The sequence below is a fragment of the Parus major genome, chromosome 2, assembly GCF_001522545.3.
Source record: "Parus major isolate Abel chromosome 2, Parus_major1.1, whole genome shotgun sequence".
NCBI lineage: Eukaryota > Metazoa > Chordata > Aves > Passeriformes > Paridae > Parus > Parus major.
In genome coordinates this window covers 118,599,961-118,621,925 of record NC_031769.1, presented here as the reverse complement: position 1 = coordinate 118,621,925, position 21,965 = coordinate 118,599,961, and positions in this window count along the sequence as shown.

Below are 21,965 nucleotides of genomic sequence, written 5' to 3'. Positions count from 1 at the left end.
ATGGGTATTTTGCAGACATGATAAGAAGTTAGATAACTTTATTTTAGCAGCATTCCCACTCTTTCAGACCAGCTGACAATCCCTAAATTTCAGAGACCACCAAGGGAGGGCTAGAGACCAACAACTGCAGATCCAGCATGCTGAAGTCATTCCACTGTTGCAAAAGTTTTCATTCTCTGAGCTAGTCAACGTCCTGCAATTTCTTTCCCACCTGAACATTTGCCAGCTTGGGCTGCCTCTGCCTTGACTACACTATCCTCTGCTTACCCCTATTAATTCTGCTGTCTCCTGTGCTTATGTTCATGGGCAATGATTGCATCATTTCATTCTAAGGAAAAAAGTTTCTTATTCACATAATTTCATTGTGGGAAACTGGCAGTGAGAAAGGTTACTAATCTAGAGAGGGACAATGGCAGGGTTTTATAAGGCCATTCTATGTACAAATCATTAGTGGTTAAAATAATTGGTCCATAACGAGAGTCAAAACTGTGATTTAATTTTCAAATATTTTAGCCTTCATACATGCTTTTCCCAGTATTTAAATTTATTTGTCCTTAAGTCTTTTTGCCTCATTTAGGTATTTACAGTTTCAGCACCATACAATTAACCCAGTTCTCGGGCAGGTTTAATAGTGTAAGTTAAGGTGTCACTTGTAAAAATAGATTTATGGGTTTTTTTCTTTCTTCCTTCCTTCTTTTAGTTCTTTTATCAAGTAGTGAGCCCATCTAGCATAGCCTTCACAGGTCAGAAGAAAATCCTCTACATTTTGTGACCATAGCAGAAAAGCTATTATTTCTTTTGCATTTAAGAAGCTCATGTATCTCCACATGTCTGCTGTATTTTCAGAGGTTTGTAACCTTCACTCTCAGATTTTAGCAGTGCCACTGCAGAGCAACTGTCTGAAAAAACAAAAAAAAAACAAAAAACAACAACAAAAAAAAAACATAGCCCATTGAAACTAAAGATAGTTTTACTTCCAGTGATCCTTGTTTCTCCAGAGTACATCATGTGCAGGGTATGCTTTTACTTAAGGAATGCTCATTGAATAAAAATATTTAATTCACTTTTCTTTGTTATGCTTTTGCTCATCCTAGCTCTTATGCTATTACAAAAAATATTGCAACACACCTTTACTTTCCATTAAGTTACAGGCTTTTTGCATCTGTTCCACTCACCACAAAAACTGATTTGATGTCAATATACACTGTGCTATCCTTGTCCAATAGGAACAGCATTATCCTATACATCTGCAATAGGCTGTGTTACACTCATCTCTAGGCATGGAATAGCACCTTCTCCAAAGGAGACACTTCTTAGAACTGTTCAATGAAGAATCACAGACTTAATGAGAATGGGTCTCTAAGGAATGTGCTTATGCAGGTTCCCAGGTGAGTTCTCAAAGTCAGTAAATCTCCATTTGGTTTTTGGGAAAGTGACAAAGTTCAGCAATTTTACATAGATTAGACATCTAAGTTAGAATGACCGTAATACTGAGGAACTGGGCAGGGAAATCAAGTGCATCATGGCTAATTCCAGTCAAATTCCATATTTTTAGGCAAGCTGTAGGATCACCCTTTAAGTTTTGGAAATAGATCCAATATATTATAAGCTGATCCACCAGTGGGGATTTCACAGGAGTTTATACTTCCAGCAAAGCCAGATGCAAAAGCTCTGCCTGTCAAATGTTTTACCTGACAGTCACAGAGGTGATGCCATGAGCATCTGCACTGCCCTACCTGAGATGATGTGTCTAGGTCAGAACTGTGGCAAAGAGTCTCCACTCTGCTGGATTTTATAGGTTTAACTCTGATTCCCCACAATATTTTACAATCAGTATTTCCATTTAATTGCAATATACCATTGGGATAAATGGAGAACAATCGGTCCACACTGCACTGTCAGTGCACTTATTAGAGAAAGAGGAAGGTCTTTGATTTCCAGCCTCTCTAAAGACTGCAACAGTCCATCAAATAGTGAATGCTTCCTTCAGTATCTATAGCATTAGAGACTATTTAAGACTTAGGCACTTTTACATATTTTTGCCTTAAGTCTCTTAGTGAGCATGAAATAAACCCTTTGAAAATTTCCTCCATGAGAAAAAAAGAAAAGATAGGAAAGAAAACAAGAATTGATAAGCATGAAGTAGTTTCCAGATACATATATATATTGTTCAGTCCTTAAGTTTTAGCTTTGAGAATAGCTACCTCTCAAAAAGGGTACTAGCACAGAAATGACAACTTAAGTGCAATCAAGGAAAATACCTGCAGAGTGTGAGTTTGTCTTGCAAAGACAACATTGTTACTAATGTACAAAACAAAATGTGATATGAATGAGGTCAAGACAGAAGTTGCCTTAGCTCTAAATATCCTGGCAGTATAAAAAGCTAAGCTTGCTGTCTGCCAAGAAATACCTGGCCAATACAGTGTAATATCCTTTCTTGTTTTCTTTTGGACATATTTTTGTAATTGCCTGTCCTCAGGTACAAAGATGCTTACAGGAAGTCATTAATCTTTCATGAGACTATTTTACCATTTCTTAATTCAGAACAATAAAAGCTTGGAAAGGCATGCATTCTCATGTCACTGTCTACTTCAAGGGAAAGGAAGTTTTAATGGAAGATAAATCTGATCAAATGATAGCAAGAGATAATGAAATAACTGTGTTAAAAAGAGTAGTGTCACTGAGCAAAAGAAAAAACTCTTGAACTTCACTCTTTTTTCCTGTGATACAAGACCAGATGGGCTTCACAAAATATTACAACTGAAAAAGATGTGATTAGCCAAGGATTTCTCATTCTCCTCTTCCCCACTCCACCTCCCCCATCTCACCTCAACCCTCCCCCTGCTTTCCTCCACATACAGAAGATAAAAACACTTCTTGTGTGCTATCTGAAGCAGGTGTGGTTGAGCTAAATGTAGAGATGATGTCCAGCTGGAGGGACCCATCAGCCAGCTGCCCAGTGCAGCCTGCTTAGATAAATACCACCTGTTTCTAAAGAGCAGAGAGACAGAGGGGAAGAAAGGCAAAACAAATCTAATGGGCACAGAGCTGAAACCTGCTGATCCTCTGGTTATTGTGTAGGTGCTTTTTGTAGCTGGTTAGCTCCCAAACCCAACACGGGGCTCACAGAAATGAGCATGTGCAATGTGCTTAATTAGAATCTATGATGAGACGGTTTCAGACAATCAGGGGAAATAATTTGACTGATGCTCATAGCACATGTGCAGAATTATAAACACCATCCAGAAGGAACAGAAGAGGATCCACAAAATGCAGTGTTTCTCAGGTGCTTTCTAAATCAAGACCATGTTGAAGGAAAACTTAGCTAATAATATTAAAATCATGAGAGCATTGAGATTATTTATATTCCTCTTGTGCTAAAAATGTCGATGCTGCTTCACTGTGCATCAGTAATAAAGTACAAAATGTGGCCATCACTAAAAATAACAGCCTGCTTTTCTAAATCATTCTGTACAAAATGTCCTGTTCTTTTATTTAGAGCATCTTACAGATGCGGTAATCTCTTGAACATTATTTGATCTGAAAGCAATTATTAAGCAGTGATTACAACACATCTGTACTGCTTATGGCCATATATGATTCATTTGACTAAGATAGACTGTTTCCTAACACTGTGAGACATTTCTCTTTTAGCTCAAATAGCCCCGAGGCAAACAATTTTTTTTCTTTTTCTTAGCAGCAGTGAAGCCCTGTGAATGTTCACAATCACAAGATTGTGCTCACAAAGCTAGTTTGAATAGGACTGGAGAGGAATAATTACCCTTTTGAAATGTCTTTGTCCCCTTTGTTACCAATATTGTAGATGAAATTAGCCCTGAGTTAGGAGAGCAGCATGGTTCTGTGCTTAGCTTTAACCTGAGCCTGAAAATGTGAACCCCCTTCCACGCCTGCTGCTCTGCATGGCCTGCGTGACCTTCAGTAATTCATTTGCTCTTTTTCTGCCTCAGTTCCCCACGTATGAAATAGATATCCAGCCATAGCAAAGGGAACTTCATTCATATAGCCTGGATCTCATCTTAGAAAACTGACAGAAAATAAATGAGAACAAAGTCCAAGGGTTTGGAGGTTCAAAAGGAAAGTATAGATTTTGCAGGACCGTGGTTTCAACTACACTTCCTCAACTATTTGTAACACAGAGGTTTCATAAAAGTGGTTGACATTTTTATATATATATTGCTTAGATAGTGAGCATACATGAATAAAAGGTTTTGTTCAACAGCTATATATCTAGGGTGTAATTTATTTAAAGTGAATGTCTTTATACCTTATTTAGTAAATTTTGCAACAGCAAATTTTTTTAAAATTTATCTTCTTACACTCTTTCAAGTATTACTTTCAGTGGAACATTAAAGTCCATCTCCAGCTTTGCCTGTGTACAATGCAAATGTTCTGCATCTGTGAAGATGCTTTTGGGCACATTTCTGGGACATGCCCCCTATAGATTTCTGTGCTCATTCAACATTAGAAAATCACTGAATGAGAGATGCCAGAGAATAGTGAACAGTTTTTGTAAAGGGATGCCATGCATCAAAAAAAGCTATTCCATCATTTCAAATGAGTGCCCTAACATTTGCATAAGCAAGAGTGAGTAATAGAAGCAGAAATTAGTACTAAAAACTCATTTTCACAGCAAAGGTAACCAAGGATGTTCCCAGGGCTCTGTTCAAAGACAGGTGTCACTCAGTGTCACTCCTCGACAGGGAAGACAAGGTCTGTTCACCATCATACAGCTGCACAAACAGTTTGGCCACATCTTTCCCCTTCTCAAACTGGATATTATAGAATGGAAAAAAATCAGAGAAGAGCAACAAAGACACTCAGAGGGAGAGCAGAGAGCCCAGACAGGAATCAGTAAGGACTTTTCTGCCTGGAACAGACATCTGAGGCAGACTGTGATCAAGGTCTGCAAAACAAAGAGTGGCACAGATACAGATCAACTCCTCCTTGTCTCTTGCTAACCTCAGTCTAAAAGGCAGCAAATGAAATTAGTAGGTGGCAGGTTTTAAGCAGACAAAAGGTATATAGATGTACACACACGACAAATAGGTAAAATTTGGAAGTTCCTCCTACCACATGTAGTGAAAGATAAGAACTTGCTTAGGATTTAAGAGAAGCCTTTGGACCCCAGGGTCTCTTGAACAAATCTCACAAAATATTTGTAACAGTTTCTTGGTTTTCCTTTCCCTTTTTGCTAGGTTTTATGTAATTACATTAAATTATGCTTTAGCTATTAGCTGTTGTCCTGAACCTTGCTAGTTTGCCTTTTCTTCTATCTCAAAAACTGAGTTAATGGGGGAGATCTTGATTCTGCTAATTATTATTAATAACTTTTATAATAGGGAATGACATGTAATTTCTGAATACAAAAGACCTGTAAATTCTTTCTGCATTGCAAATACCTTGACCTGCTAAACTATCCACATCAACTTTTTTAGAAAAATTGGCTTTTCCCCTGTCACTGTAAGAAAATATTCTGTAGGACACATTTGTAAGGGACACTATCGGTGTTTTCATTTTTCTGTGATGAGAGTCATCCATTTCCCATTATTTTCTATGTGTGTGTGTGTGTATATACAGGCAGTAGAAATACAGCTTTTACTCTCCTAACACCCTTTAAAGTCATTGAGTTAACCACTAATTTTGGCTGTATGAAAGCTAGTGACCGAGATGCTAATCTAATTCTTAACATCCAAATAAATAATGCACTTGGATAGTGCATTTTCCTTTCTGTTTTACCTGTGGCATGGCATAAAGGGAATTCTTTACACACTAATAGTGGCTTCATCTTTCTGAATTGTAAAAAAAATATTTCCTAGAACTATGGCCCAATAGTCTGAGGCCTTCTTGCATGTCACTTTATCTATGTAATCTGACCATATACTTCAGTTAATGTCTGTCCCATTTCTGTGACCCACTTACTTTACTAATGTTTGTAAAATAATGACTTTAGGTAACAATCAGCAGCAGTTGCATATAAATGACTTAAAAAAAAAAAAAAAAGAAAGAAAAGAAAACCCTATAGAAGCTTACTATTGGCTTATTTTTTTCCTAAGGGCCAAGGGCTAGATGTTGTGATACCATACATGCAGAAGGAATAGTTTTGTATTTGAGAGATCTTTAAATGACATCCTTTGTATTGCCCTTTAAAATACAGGTTTTGTTTTAATATACAAAAAAATTAATCAAAAAATAGATTAAAAATTCATTAAAAAGATATTTTACTAGAAAACAGAGAAATGTGAAATATCTACTATATTACTATGCTGCTTTCTAATTACTGTTATTCTGACATTTTTGTTGTTCTCATTCACTTTTCCATGTGGTATTTTTGGTTCCTCTTAACCATGTGTGCCCCAAACAAAACTGAACTTGATTCACTTTCTTGATCATCTCCACTCTAGTCCAGCTGTTTCCTGTCTCTCAGTCAACTCTGGGTCTGCCCAGTATCTTATAAGTTAAACAGAAACAAAAACAACAGCACAATAATGTGATTTTTTTTATTACTCTTGCTGCTGCTGTTTATTTTTGTTGTTTTTGTTGTTACTATCAATATTGATATATTCAAATTCATTTTCTTAAGTTCATCTGTTATATTAATTTTACACATTCCAGAGAATCTTATAAAGTACTTGTTCACTTAGATGTAGCAGCTGTAGCACCACAACGTGGTGTGTACCAACTTCTGCATTTGAAATGTACATATGGCATCAGAATTAAACCTTTCCAGTTCAGAGACAGCTTATGACACAAGTAAAATGGGTTTTTTTGTTCCTTAATGCACCACTCCCCCATACAAGAAAGATATGGACTTAGTGGAGGAAGTCCAAAACAAGGCCACAAAAATGATGAAGGAGCTGGAGCATCTCTGTAAACCCACAAAAGCACCCGTGAAAAATAGTTTGGTTTTCAATTTAAGGTCCTGTCATTTAAATGCCGCATTCCATTCCTGTGGGATCTACCAAATTAAGACAAAACACCACAAAAAAATATGTGTTAATCACAGTAAGCTAAATGTCTTGATAAAGCAAAATTTGAAATACCCTAAGTTTGGAATATTTTTTAAATTTTTTTTCAGGTAAATCACTTCCTAAAATGAAGCAGTAGTGTAACTATAAATATGTGGAAGTCTGTGACAGGTAGCAACATCATGTAACGGAAAAAATGAAAATTATTAGATCTTCCATTAAGTTTTTAGCTTCGATGTTCCTCAAGAAAACAATGTGACACTTATGATCCATTCATTGTGAAGTTCTTTGTGTTTGGCTTATGTCTTTTCATTGTTGACTTCATGTAAAAGCTATGTTACTAACTGGCATGTACAGCCCCTACATGACACAGAGCTGGACTGTTTGTTCTGAATTTTCTTTGTAAATTTAGCCTGCTTTCATAGAAACCATTTCTGAATTGACATTGGCTTTCTCTGAAGATATTTTCCTGGTTTCTGAATTGTTGCAATTATAATTGAGACCCCCACCCAAAACCCAGTCTACTCACCAGCCCCCTACCAGAACCAGATTTTTGATAAGAACTTCTGGACAAATGAGCCATAATTCCTGACTGATGATTCTGTGCTATTATCACTGAAAAAATCTGTGCACACATCCAGCTGTCTGATCCTAGAATCTTGCTCCCATCTGATATGGAAATTGTGCCTGTATTACAAGAGGGAGCAGATGGCAGCATGGCCAGACAAACCTGGTACAGTTTAAATTTCACTAGTTTGAGTAACCTGGAAGCCAAGTCCAAGAAAATTGTGCTGCTCTGAGATCTATGGGCTCCCCTTAAGGATCTGAACTGCTGCATCTTTATTTCTGTTGGTGCTGGATTGGTTTGTTCAAAAGTGGTTGATCAGAAAGTCTGCTGTGCCAAAGTGCTCAGAGTTTCTTTGAAAATAACATGATAAGCAGAAGAGATAACTCTAATTCATGGGAGGCCTAGATCAGGCTTGTTTCTGGATTTAAGTAGTCAGGTCTGATTGTACAGCTTGCAGTCAGTACCTGATTTCTGCAAAGAAGAAGCAATAAGTTCTTGTTTAAGCCAATATGTCCTTTTAAAATCACCGTAGCAATTGAAATCTTTCACCAGGGAGAAAACAGGCAACAAATTGTCCCATTCTTTTTCCTGGTAAAGTGAATTGCCTGATCTTTAGCAGAGATGTTGCTGGAGTATATCACGGTGTGGAAAGGTGAAATGTGTCTAGCACAAGGCAGGGTAATCCATTCCAGACTCATGTGTAATGCAGGGGAAACAGGTGCAAACAATTGAGCTCGCTGTCAGTAAGCCACGGTGATCGCTTTTGATATCTTAATCGTTAGTTGATCCATGTGCAACGTTGGCAACATCACTGTCATAGCTGACTGCCTTCTGCACATCTGTAAACCTTTTCTGGGTGCTTCTTGATGTGTGTGTGAGTCCATGAAGTCCTGACATCATGAGGAACTAAATTGGGCATGATTGCTGTCATTTCCGTTTTCCTGCTAGAAAACCAGAGAGTTGACAAATGTCAATAACTGCTAATAGCTCACTACTGTTTGTCAGATGCCACACAGGACAGGTGTGAAGAGAAAGCAGTGTGTTTCTCTGAGCACCACTCAGCAACCAAGTCATCTGTGAGACTGCTATCTAATTGCTTTTGCAGATAGAGAAGTTGCTGTTTCTTCACTTCATGACCCCCTGGTAAACATTTGGCATTCAACATGTTCCCACTGTGTCTACTGACCCCCAGTAAACCGTGCTGCAGATTTCCTTACAGGTAATAACAATAGTTTGAAAATAAGTTTAGCCCATAGAATGGCTTTAGGTGTAATGCTATCAGCCAGCAAATTATCCACTTCCTCTCTATTTTCCTGCAGAAAACGTTAACACAATTATATATACCTAATTTATGATCTTCCCACAAAACATGACACCGAAACTACTGACACAGGCTGCTGTGGTGGGTGCTCCTGTTTCTACCTCCGTGGGGTTATACTAGCTTGAGGACAGAAAGTTTTCACAGAGTTCAATAAGATCTGTATTTTCTGCTTATTTTAAACTTCAATTTAATTTTGGAACAATAAAATGGGTTTATATTTCTACACGGGGGGTTTTTAGTCTCTTGTGTGTGATCACAGAAGTTTTTCACATGAAAATTGTGTTGCTTCAGAAGGAAGGCTCATTCATGCAAACTATAGGCAATGCTGTATATGTTTCATTAATTTCATCAAGAATTGTTTGGATCCCTCAATAATGTTTTACATTATGAGAGTGAATATTTTGCCTGGCTATGATGTACATTTCAGTCACCATTGAATCAATTAGTTCTTAAATTATTTTGAAGCATTTCTTGAGAATAATGGCATTTCATATCCGACACACAACTTTTATTTCATACTATTATATGACTGCAATATGTTTAGCCAACCTTCTCCGACATTCACTGCATATTCCTCCTAACACATTTACTAACTTCCCCAAGAAACCAGACTAAAGTTACTTGAAGCATTTGATTTGCCCTGCTGTTTGATCCTATATGACTCACTGATTTATCTGAGGTAGGTAATCCCAGGCACCTGTCTTCTAAACACCTCAGTGAAGGCTTCCATGAAGATTTGGTATTTTCATAAAATATCCAGAGAGTTTCTGTATCCTGGACAATATAAAAAAATGATGGAGAATATAGTTGGTACATTATATCAGACTCAAAAAAAAAATTATTCTCTATTTATTCACCAATGAAAGAAGAAGATGGGCAGATAAAATGTACAAAAGTTGTCCCCTCAAAAGTAATCAGAAAATACAGAGAAATTGTTCAGTCCAATTCCTTTTTAAAACTGGAAAAATCAAAAAAGGATTAATTTCATGTTGCCAAGCCTTTGCTCATCTCAGTACTCAATGCATCTTTATTTCAAAGGTGTCATGCAAGTTGGTTCTGTTTATGATTACACAGGATATTTCATTTCAGTTTCAGGACCAACGTACACTGATGATAAGGAACACATTTGCTTCACATAGGAATTAGTAACAGAAGAAACTTAATTCTGGTAATGTTGAAGATGACAAACCCTCATATAAGTGTTAATGTGTGTGTTAGTGCCTTACCTTCTCTGTCCATGTAATACCATAGCAAAGAATGACAAAAATTCCTATGGCCCTACATAACCTCTCTAATGCATTCTCCAAACCATTACATCTGTTTTGGGGAGGAGCAGGCAGACTTTATGGAAGAATATCCAACAATATAATCCAACACTAAATAATCCCACACAGTACTGGTGTTCTTCTTACAGAGTTTGAAATCAGAGCTGAATGTGACTATAAGCCATTGTTTAGTCTGCCTTCTTTCTCCTGCTCTAAGGAGGATCATCTAAACAAGGCTTGAACCATGTTTACTAGATTGTCCTGAAACCTTCCCATAAGGAAAATGTTTCCCATTTCTTTTCCTTCTAGAGACTGATTAGAAAGAGATTTACCCCATGACAGCACTCAGATTCAAATAGATAGTTAATTATAGCCCTTCATTATCTCTATCTCTTCCCGGTTTATAAAACCAGATGGGAAAAACTTTGAGTTTTAGAATTGGTAACCCTTAGAATTTTAGGTTACAAGAGGTGGGTATGTAAGTTTTCATATATGTTATAAGGCACTTATTTTTATACATATGTATATGTAGACATAATATATATATATTAATTTAATATATGGGTGTTTACAGGTATGTATAGTCAAATTATTTACGTGTGATCAGAAGTAACATCCAACACCTTTCTAAAGTCACTCTCCCTGTAAATACCTACAGCTTCTACTTCCTCCATCTTACCTTAAATAGATAACTTATTAGGACTGAGGATGTATGCAATGTTTATGATTGGTAAGTGACTAGCTCCTTCCATATGCCAAAAACAAGCAAGTCATATCTGTTGATATAAGAGATAAGGAATAAGGAAGAGATAAGCACCTTCTTTCATCCAACTTTCACTATCAACCAAATGTGGGAATCTTATAGGAAAGCACAGCTGCACCCTCACTAATACCCACAATGATCAGATGATCTCAATAATTAATTAAATTTTTCTACTTTCCTCCACAAATATGCTGTCCCATTTCTAGTTTTTCCTGCTTTCTATTCAGCAATTTTTCAGAGGTCCTCTGTCTTGACTAGAAATCTGCAAAGTGACCTCTGTGGTCCCAGGAAGATCACAGCTTACAGTTCGAATGAAAAGCTTTAACTTGGTTTTGTTTGACAAGTTTTCAAAGGCACAAAGCTTGACACACTCTCTGTTTTTATAACTTATATGTTTTTATGTACTGCTATTTTTTCCCAATGGAAAGATTTAACTCGTAGTGGTAACCCTTTGGAGCACCTGGCTCAGAAGAGTAAAATAAAGGAAAGCTTGATTTATAGAGGATGCCAGTGATTTTCATCTCGCTGTGAAACTTGGCTCTGTCCACCTGATGCTTTTTAAAGCACAACCATGTGTGAAAAATAATGAATCTTTATAACTTCCCTTACTTTTTAAAACAAAAAGGTAATGTATTTCTTTCAAATGCTGATTGCTTTTCTTTGTCTTATATTTCCTTTCAAAATATATTGCTGTATGCAGTATGGATCATTTAGGATGGATGTTGATAGGTAATCCAGTAGTACATCCTTCGTGGTTCTATAATATCATAATTAAATACTAAAGCATTAGGAAAACATATCTGGACAGCATGATTGACCTTTGAAAGAAAAGCCTTGTAAGACCAGAAAGAATTTATGTAATTATATGCAAAATGATGACCGTGTAGTCAAGCCCAGCTGTTTGCAGTGACATAATGCCACGTGTGTATTCCACCTCTCCGGTCACATCCGTCCTCTCCGAACCGTGCTGCAGTTTGCACCTAATCACATCTGTGCTTTAGATTACCCCAGCCTGCATCTGCCAGTAGCCCACAGGCTCTCCCCAGATTCAGGAGGAGCCCCAAGGCAGCAGAGCTGAGGGAGCCCAGCACAATAGGGGGTTTCTCCCCCTACACACCTAGATAATGGATATTAATGGCTTTCTCCCGAGCATGCAGCCAGGGGAGTGTTGCTGGAGCCTGCCCTCTCTGCCAGCCCAGGGGCTCCTGGGGCAGGGCAGGAGAGAATTTGCATTCTGCAGACAGGCAGGTGCAAAGTTATGTTTGCTCATATTTTGGCTGGGAATGTGTGGCAGAGCATATGAAGAGACAGCCAGCACAATCCATGGGACCATCAAGAGCCTGGTATAGAGAGAGCCAGCGCAGGCTGTACTACACTACTCTGCTGCTGTGGACAGGCTGGGAGCACTGCAGGCTTGAGGATCCACAGTCAGATCTTCAAATCTGACAAATAATAAGTTTTTGGTTTAGCAGCCAGTTTTATCAGATAAACCAAATAATTCAAACTTACAGAGTAACATATTTTAGCACATTCAGCTAAATGTATCAGTAATGAGACATAATGTCAATATTAGAGGTTGAGATGAAAAGATATAAATGATAGATTACGTGTCTTCAACATAGATTAAAATGCTTAGTCTGAAAAAGAGGTAATCAATGCAGTAAAATGGCAATCTGGAAAATCTTGTGTGATATGACGTTGAAAGGAAAGCAGATGTTTGCTGTTACACACAATAGTAAAATTCTGTGGCATCAATTAAAAATATCTGGAATTATACTCAAAATTAATAAAAGAAAGATGGTACTATCCCTAGAAAATCCCTAGAACATAATGGATGCTGAGAGGTTACACAGGATTAAGCACTGACTGTACAACTCAGGGGAAAAGGTTCCATTGAGGGGTATCAGAAAACCAGATAGTTTGTCTGAGTAAGACCCTGAGCTGCAAACAGGCACTGAACTATCTATTTGCCCTATTCTCTTTCATCTCTGTATGCATCTACCATTTGATGCTGCTGAAAACAGATAAATTACTGAAATTTATTTACTGAAAACAGTAAATTAGCCTCTGATCTCCTTGATACCTATATATTGATATATATTCTTTATTGCACTGCAGAGAAAATGGGGGGCACCAAACAATTTAGCAGTTAAGTGGCATTTCCACCATTCTACAGTGATATCTGGCATGTACTCAGAAAAACAAAAGACTTTTCAACATAGCCACATGTGGAGAAATTAATTTCCAATTCTCTTTCAGTCAAATCAAATCATTTGGCTAACTTCTTGATCACAGCCTCAGCATCTGGCCTATTTATATTAAAAAATTCCTCTTTGCTTTATCAGCTTGCTCAACCAGGATCACCACAACTCTCCAGAAACTCCTGTGCAGACAAAAAATGCCAAATACTTCAAAATTAAGGAAGCTCCACCACTGAACTATTAGAAAGGGTACTCTTGAAATTTATTTGCAGGCCAGGTTACCACAGCAAGCTAGGCTTCTGTAAACACATGAATAATAAGAAATTATCCAAAACCTGCAAAAAGGTTGTCCTTGACTGCTATAGCCAGACTAGCCTTTACATCTGTAACTCACATTGAGGAGACTCTGGAAAGAATTAATTGTTCTGGAAGAAGCTGGATAAATCATGTTTTAAATTATTTTTGTGGGAAGGGAGCCCTTTAGTCTATTAACAAATGGCTTGCAAACTGACCCTGTATTCTATTTATGTATTAACTGAATAGTTTAATGCATTTCAGCTTTTTGTGAGTTGTTCCAAAACAGTCTGTCAATGGTTACATGAGTCATAGGTCATTGTCTCTGAGCCGATTGGGTAACTGTAGATTCTAATAAGAAGAGAAAATGTGAAAAATAGCACCCAGAGAATAAAGCACTCAAAAAGGTCTGTGCCAAAAGATTAATCAATTATGGTGAGCTGCTTTAGTTTTGAGAGAGTTACAGCCTTTTATGCCATCTGAATACTCAAAACACATGGGTGACATGACCTGCAAATAACAGTTCACTATATTCACCACTCCAGCTTGGACTGTTTCGTACTCTACAGACACATCTATTTTATGTTATTTGGGTCAACGTGTAAAGCGTGTTTCTTAGAACCCAAAATTTTCATATACTCTAAACTGTTAAAGGCAGATAGTAAATGCATGGCCTTGATCACAGTTGATCTAAGTTGTCTCTTCTTGCTTCTCATTCAGTGAAGAGCAGCTGCACAAGCAGACTCAGTTTAAGAAACACAGAAGTCCTGTTGCAGAACTGCACTCCTGCATCCGCTGCCATGCCTCACGTTTCCCTCTGACGAGCCCCAGAGGTACTCACACACCACACAACAGGTGGCTCAGCTCAGGAATCACCCTCCCAGGGCCTGCTTTATGAAATCAGTGCAAACCAAACTACTCCTTTTCATCCCAGCAGGGACAAAACAGATCTTCAGGAGCCTCATCTCCTTTGCATTACCACATTGAGCTTGTTGTTGCCATATTTTCCCCATCCTTGCCAACTTTGGTTCTTCCTGCCTTTGATACAAGATATGGTTTTGCAATTTTAAAAGAGATTGATCCTTGGAGTAGTTGCAGGCAGTGAATTCCCTAACCCGTCTGCAAGTCCTGCCTAAAGCTGCCCTCAGGACCACAGCCTCCCCAAACACACACACTTGCCACAGCTTGCCCCCAGCACTCCCATGAGCCATGTGCCCACCTTGGATGTTTGCAGGCCATGGTACCCAAGTCATTCTTCCTGTCAGCCTCTTTGACCCTGTTCCTTCAGCATCCTCCCTTAACTTCTTTCTGTCCTTGAGCCAGAGCTGTTGTGAGCCTCTTGTACACAATGAGGATGCTTTTCCAACAGGTCTTTCTCACCCTGCAGAGGGCTGCAGTCACTCAGTAGCTATTCAGGTTGACAGCTATGATGGGGACATCTAGGTTACACAAAGGCATCTATCTGATCACAAAAGTCAGATGAGATGAAATTCTTCTGAGTGTCTAAACTTTGAAGTAAAACTGTGTTTCCATAAGGCCTAAGCAAGCACAGAGGATATATAGCCTCAGGGCCCAGGGCTTTGTTCAGCATGACCAAAGCAATCCTTCATAAATCATTATCTTAAAAGCAGCAGTGATGGGTTTTAAATCCTCGTTCAAATGCTAAGCATTCAGTTCCTTGGCTTAAATATTTGGTTCTTTGGCTTCTAAGCCATTAAAAACCTCTCTTTTAATGTTTCCTTCACAATTTTTGAGGAACTATAAATTTGTTGGGGTTCAGTTTAAATTTAAAGTAACTGGATTCTCATGAAACTCTCCCTGGGACTTTTAAGGAAAACACCAAACATCGCAACAGCAATCAGTCTTGAGAAGCAGTTGCTCTGCCTTTCAGAGGCATTTACCTCTCACATAAATCATGGCATTTGAACTGATTCCTTGACTCACTACTAGTGATTCCAGAACAAAAACCAGAAATATAGTTGAAATTTAGACCAAATCCACCACAGACTGAAGGAAATGGTTGTGAGATCACTTGCACCACAGTGAGGATCCCTGGGGCAGGTGGTGGGAAGGATGCTTGTAAGTGCAGTTAGAAACCATGTCAGTTATACTGACTGTCAAATTTATCACTTTATTTATAACCATACCTAGACTAAATAGAGTTTTTATCTTTTAACTTGATTTTTAGTGCTTGTGTTGTCAAGGACTTGAATTTGAAGATAGGGAAAGAAAACTGTCAGCACTTTCTGAAATAAGACTATTCTTGTAAAAAAGCACAAGTAAACAACTTCATTGACTGTTCAGATGAATGTTGACCATTCATCTTGCACAAAATCATAGAATAATAGAATGATTTGGGTTGGAAGGGACCTTAATGATCATCTAGTTCCAAACTCGTTACCATGGGCAGTGACACCTTTCACTAGAACAGGCTGCCCAGAATCCATACCACCTGACCTTGCAGGGATCTGGCATCAATGGATTCTCTGGGCATCTTCTTCCAGTGCCTCACCACTGTTCCAGTAAAGATTTTTTTTCCTAATTATTAAATTAAAATACTTAAAATAATAATTTCTAATCTAAACATACTCTCTTTTAGTTTGAATCCATTCCCACTCATCCTATCAATATATGCTCTTGTAAAATGTCCTTCTCCATATTTTCTTTAGGTGCTAGAAGGCCACAATTACATCACACCTAAGCTATTTTTTCCAGGTTGAAAAATGCAATTCTATCAGCCTTTCCTCATGGGAGAGGTGACCCATCCCTGTAATAAGTTTGGTGGCTTTCCTTTGGACTCCAACAGGTCAATGTCTTCGTGCACTGGGAACCCCAGAACAGAACACTGCAAAATCCTGGGCTCTTGCCTGTTTCTTGCCAGTGGTACATAAAACCCCTGGGACTAACCTCACCTTTTGGTGTGGAAAAGAAAACAAACACTGAGGAAGCCTCTCCTCCAATCACTTCCCATTCCATTTCACACTGAAAGACTCAATTTCCATTACATTATCTGGGATGTGTGTGAGACAGATAATGCTGTGTGGTTTTATGTGTTCATTGCTTTCAGAATATTGTGAGACTATGAAACACTGCAGCAAAATGATTTTAACTTTTAAAGTGTCTGTTATTTATAGCCATTAAGTCACCCAGTGTCTGAATGAAAGAGCAGACCACCTAGCCCCTCAAACAGTCGATATTTAATTAGACAGCAGTTGTCCACATCCATTAGATTGAGGGACAATTTGGATCTCCATTTGCCCTGAAAGCATCTGATAGGTACAAGAGCTGAAAGTAGGGGCTGACCTTACATCCTGCTCTTCAGATCAAGAGTTACCAACAGGTTAAAAAGACAAAACTTCAGAGGAAATTATTTTAAGGAATCTGTAGCTGCTCCTCGGAGCAGTTTGCCAGTGGTTTTGCATCGGCACAGAAAGATAAGGAAGCTACAGAAAACCCCAGTGCAGATGCAGTACTCAGGTGAGTAGGCATAGTAGGCACACCTAAGGATAATATCAGAGGGAAGTTATATTACTCAGATGATTCCTAGATCAAATATATCACAGATCAGTGCTCCTTGGGATGAATGGGACACAGACCAGAAGAGCTGAGGGTAATGCTTAAAGCCAGAATGGTTTCACAAGGATTTGAATCACATTGCTGTCTACTTCACTGTTGCTCTATATTTAAGTTGAAGAAATGTGTGGCTAAGTTTAGTGATCTTTGTAGAAATGCTTGGAAATTTCTACATTTTCTCCTTAAATCTAATTTCCTATTGTACCTTCATACTCACTTTTATTTAGATTTTTGTTTTATTTTTTGAGTCTACAGATCATATCCCTGGAGGAAGACTGCATAATTGTGAAATCATAGAGACCAGAGAAACAATCCCATAAGTACTCTCCAGGGCATAACCAACATGGAAATGGAAAAAAATGTTCTCCCAAAGCTGGTGCCTCCCAGACAGTTATAGTCTTTAATGTTCTGTCAGCTTCTGTCTTGTACATAAACCATAAGACACATGGCCTCTTTGCATCATTATTTTGCAGCTGCTTTTATTGCTCCATCATTGACACTAGAACTCGAAAAGCAGGTTGGAAATAAAAACATTCACAGTTGCTGGAAATATGATGGTTGACCTGCCTATCTGAGGTTCATAATTTTTCTTTATTCTATAACTGGTCTTCAACCTGTTCAAAATTGCAAAGAAGTAAAAACTTCTCTGCTATGATGCAAGGAGAGCAACAACTTGAACAGTGCCAAGGCGTTGGGTAATCTTTTGTTTTCATAGGGATTTCACCTTTTTGTAGTGTAGTCCAAACACAGGAAGAAAGGGGATGGGGACACCTGCTTAGAAAGATGATTATACCTCACCTAGGTCTCTTTCTCCCCCTCAAGACATTGTATTTAAGATTTTCCATGTACATAACAGAAATGAGTGGAATGACTCTGTCGAGGCTTCTTTGTCCTAAGCCAGCTGGCAGTGAACAGGCAGGGACCAGTGAGAAGGCTCGGGTGATGTAGGTCAAGTCTGGTCAGCTGAGCCATTAGAAATAAGCCTACAGGTAAGGAGAGTCTCTCCAGGCCCAAACACTGCTGAGACCTTGCCAGCCTTCTTCAGTGCAGCATCTTTCTGCCATGCCTTGGGCTGGGGAGGGACATGAGCTGGTCAGCACAGCAGGTGGCAGCCACCTCAACAGGAAGCGCAATGTGAGAACTACCCTGCCTGCTGTGTAAAAATCCCCGAGACATAAACTCCTTCCTCCCAGCAGCAAAGCACCTTCCCCCCTCCAAAAAAAACCCAAAAAAACCCCAAAAAAACCACCAAAAAAACTGTTTGCATAATTTTTTGACAAGCTATTTCTTTTGTTATCTCTATAAAGCATGATTTATTTTTTTTACTCCAGCTTTGGACTGGAATTGCACTTTTCGTTCATGTTTCTCTATGCTTCTAATGGCTTTTGGCCACGTACTCCACAGCTGAAGTTGTAATGGTGACTTTAAATACTTTTACTAACAGAGAATAATTTAGCTTTTCATGCCAGAAGCCAGTCTGCCCCTGAGGTACCTTTGCTAAGGTAAAACCCCTGCTCCCTTCCCACCCTGGGCTGATTGATTTCAAAACCTTCCCCAACACAAGGAGGGGGAGTTCTTTGATACATCACATCTATTTGCCACAGCGATCTGCCTTGTGACAAAGTAAACACAAGAAGATGTCAAAATGTCCTGCTTTCTCTGGTTAACATTATTCACAGTAGATACAGTGTTTGTGTGAGGGGGTGAAGAAACTTTAAAGCAAAAGGTAAAGTATAATCAAGGAAGGTTGGAAGGTTATTTAGATATATATCAGTTTAAGGCTTTTGATATAACATCATGGTGTCAGCTTGGGTTAAACCCTTAAGATCGAGACTGAATATAAGCGGGACAGTTTATCATGGAGAATGGGGTTTCCAGAGATCTGTAAGGTTAATCTAAATTATCCTGGAGATTAGCCCTGAGACAGTGAATGGTTCCACAAACATCACCAATGCTGTCCCAGGAAGCCATGTGATACCTTCAAACCTCAGTTAACATTTGCAAGGAGACTAATCCTGAGCTCACTAGTGAGGAGAGGACATAATTTTATAGGTGAGGCTGTCACTCTCTCTCGGGGTGAGTTATGGGGCTGGGCTGGCAGTGGAACAGGAGCATACAAGTTACAGGTCAAGATCTTCAAAGGCTGTCAGCTCAAGCAAATCCACTCTGCAAATTTAAAGCTCTTCATTCTGAAGTGTCAAGTAATTTATTCTGTTTTAGAAGAGAAATAAGCTGTGACCCTGTTTCTTATATTTCTAGGTACTATCTTTGACTTATTATAGTCATGATTCAACTGCTTTGCGAGAGGTATGTAGCATCAGTAACATGGAAAAGTTCCCAGAAAGCTTTTGAGTACTTACTCTGCATGTTGAAGAGAAAGATGCTAAGCTACCTGCTCTTTCGACACCAGAAAGTGCAGATTGCTATCTGCAGAGACTTGCAACACAGATTTAATTCCAGGAGGATTTATTAATTTTGCATGCAGCTGCTGAACACGGGTACCCAAAAAATGACAGTATCATGACAATAAGTGACATCTGTGTATGTCATTGTCCTCCCCTGCCATGTGCTTACAGTCCACCTGATACATATGGTTTTCTTAGTACAATATAAACACTGAGTTTTCACTTTTCATCCCTAACTTACTTTATAAGTTACATAAGGAAAACCTTCATAGACTTCAGATTCCAGTTGTGCAGATATTTGCTTCAGTGTAATTTTAAATGAACACAGTGGAATCCCTTTGTTAAAAGTAGATTTAAATAGAGCTGTGGACACAAATAAGCTTGTAATAAGTTAGGAAAACTTGGAGTATGTAAGAAGTGAGATGACATGAGCAACATGAAATCATACAATGACGACAGCTAGATTTTAATTAAACATTCAGAAAATATCAGACTACCAGGTACTTTCAAAATCATGTTTCATTGATTATGAGCATGATCATGGTAAGAAAAATAACACAGAGTAAGAATTCAAAGATAATGTGTAGTTATGAAAGGATTATGAAAATATGGACCAGTGCAGATGCTCCGATTATTTTTACTTAATTCTACTTTATGTACAATTAGTTACAATTAATTAAAACTAATTAGGGTTTACAATTAGGGTTTACAATTGCAATTAATTGTAATTTAGTTAAATGTACTTTTAAGTGGTCGAAGAGAAGTAAACAATGCATTAAAATTCAAGTCATTTTAAATTTAAAAACTGTTCTGAATCCAGTGGGAGTTTGTTTCAAATGCCTAGAACTGCAGAAAACTAGAGGCACATGTAACAGTCTTCTGTTTCATTTAACTTTCTTGTTCAAAATGGAAATTATGTGGGAATCAAGGAGCAGGGGAGTCTGTTTCTGACTGAAGTATCTATGGGGATGTGCTGTCTTAACACTGTCCCATCTAAAACATTTTTTTCCTATAAGAATATTTCACAGTACCGGTATTTCGAGTTTAGGAAAGAAGGGAGGTGACAGCCACAACCATTCAGGCAGGCTCACATTTGCACCTTTTTGTCCTTGTTACCAACCAACTCTAATTGTCAGCTGGAGCGTCTGAAGTTTTGAAACATGCAGACTTCATTTCTTGTTTCTGTTGAGAACTGAAATTGTCAAACACCACAAAAGAGACAGTTGGTCACGTTTTCATCTGAGTTTTGCAGATTCAAAAAATATGGACAAGTTGGACGATCTTCAAGTAAACACACAAACAGTTCAAAGCACAGAGGTAGATCCAAACCAAATTGAGAGCCTGGATCTTAAAGCTCCCACGTTTCATTAACACTTGGGTCTAGATCCAAAAATCTCAGTGGGCTCCATTGTGTACAAAAGGATGAACCAAACCCACACCCAAATCAGCTTTCTTCTTCCTCCTCAAGCTGTGAAGGTGTTTGACTCTGAAACCAAGCACTGAGCATCATTTCTCATGTTGCTCTCCAGTTGGGTGGTTGTTAACAGCTGAAGGTAAACGCAGATCCTTTGAGGCTCAGCCAATGAAAAACCAAAGGTTTGAATAAATACTGTTGACTTAGCTATGATCTCATGAGACAGCAGATATGTGTCTGCTCCAAAGGCCAAAATATTTCTGATGGTACAAGCTCCTTTATTTTTATCAGTGAATAGAGTGGCAGTAAGAGGTTCCACATTTATAAGCTTCGATTTTTTAGAAGCAATCACTAATTTGGGGTTCTCAGTATGAAACACCATATGCTTGATTTTTCTGAAAAAGCTGAATATTTTAATTCTGAAAATCGAAATTTCTTAGAATTGCCAGTCTTTTTTTTTTTTGTCCTTTAAAGTGTCAAGTGACAATTTCCAGAAATATGAAAATGTTGTTGCAGTAGACACGATTTCTCTAAAAAATAGATAATCTTCTGCTTTCTCACTTCTGTGTAGTGAGCATTTTTGTAAGAGATGTCTACACATTTCTTGAAAAACTTTTTGTTGAACAGTATTGTTAGATTTAGTCTGATGGGTGAGCAACTGCAACAACTGCCAAAAGTATAAAATATATTAATAAAAAAATATCTCTTTCATAGGATCGCAGATTTTTTCAGGTCAGAAGGGACCTTAAAGACTGCCTCGTTCAAACCCTCTGCCGTGGGCAGAGATATCTTCCTGTAGACCAGGTAGCCTGGAGTCAAGCTGGCCTTGAACACTGCAAGGGATGGGGCATCCCTGGTTTCTCTGGACAGCTCGTTCCCGCTCCTCCCCACGCTGAGGGTGCAGGATTTTCGCGGTGCCCCGTTTTATCCCGGCCGGATTCCCCGGGCCCGGCGCGGGAGGGCGGCGGTTCCGCGGGGACACAGCGCCACCTGCCGGCCGCTGCCCGGCCTCTGAGGGGGCGCGCTCGGGGCCCGCGGGGACACGGCGGCACCGCGAGCAGCCCGCAGAGTCCCCGTCCATCCCCGGGGACACGGCGGCACCGCGGGCAGCCCTCAGAGTCCCCGTCCTTCCCCGGGGACACGGCGGCACCGCGGGCAGCCCTCAGAGTCCCCGT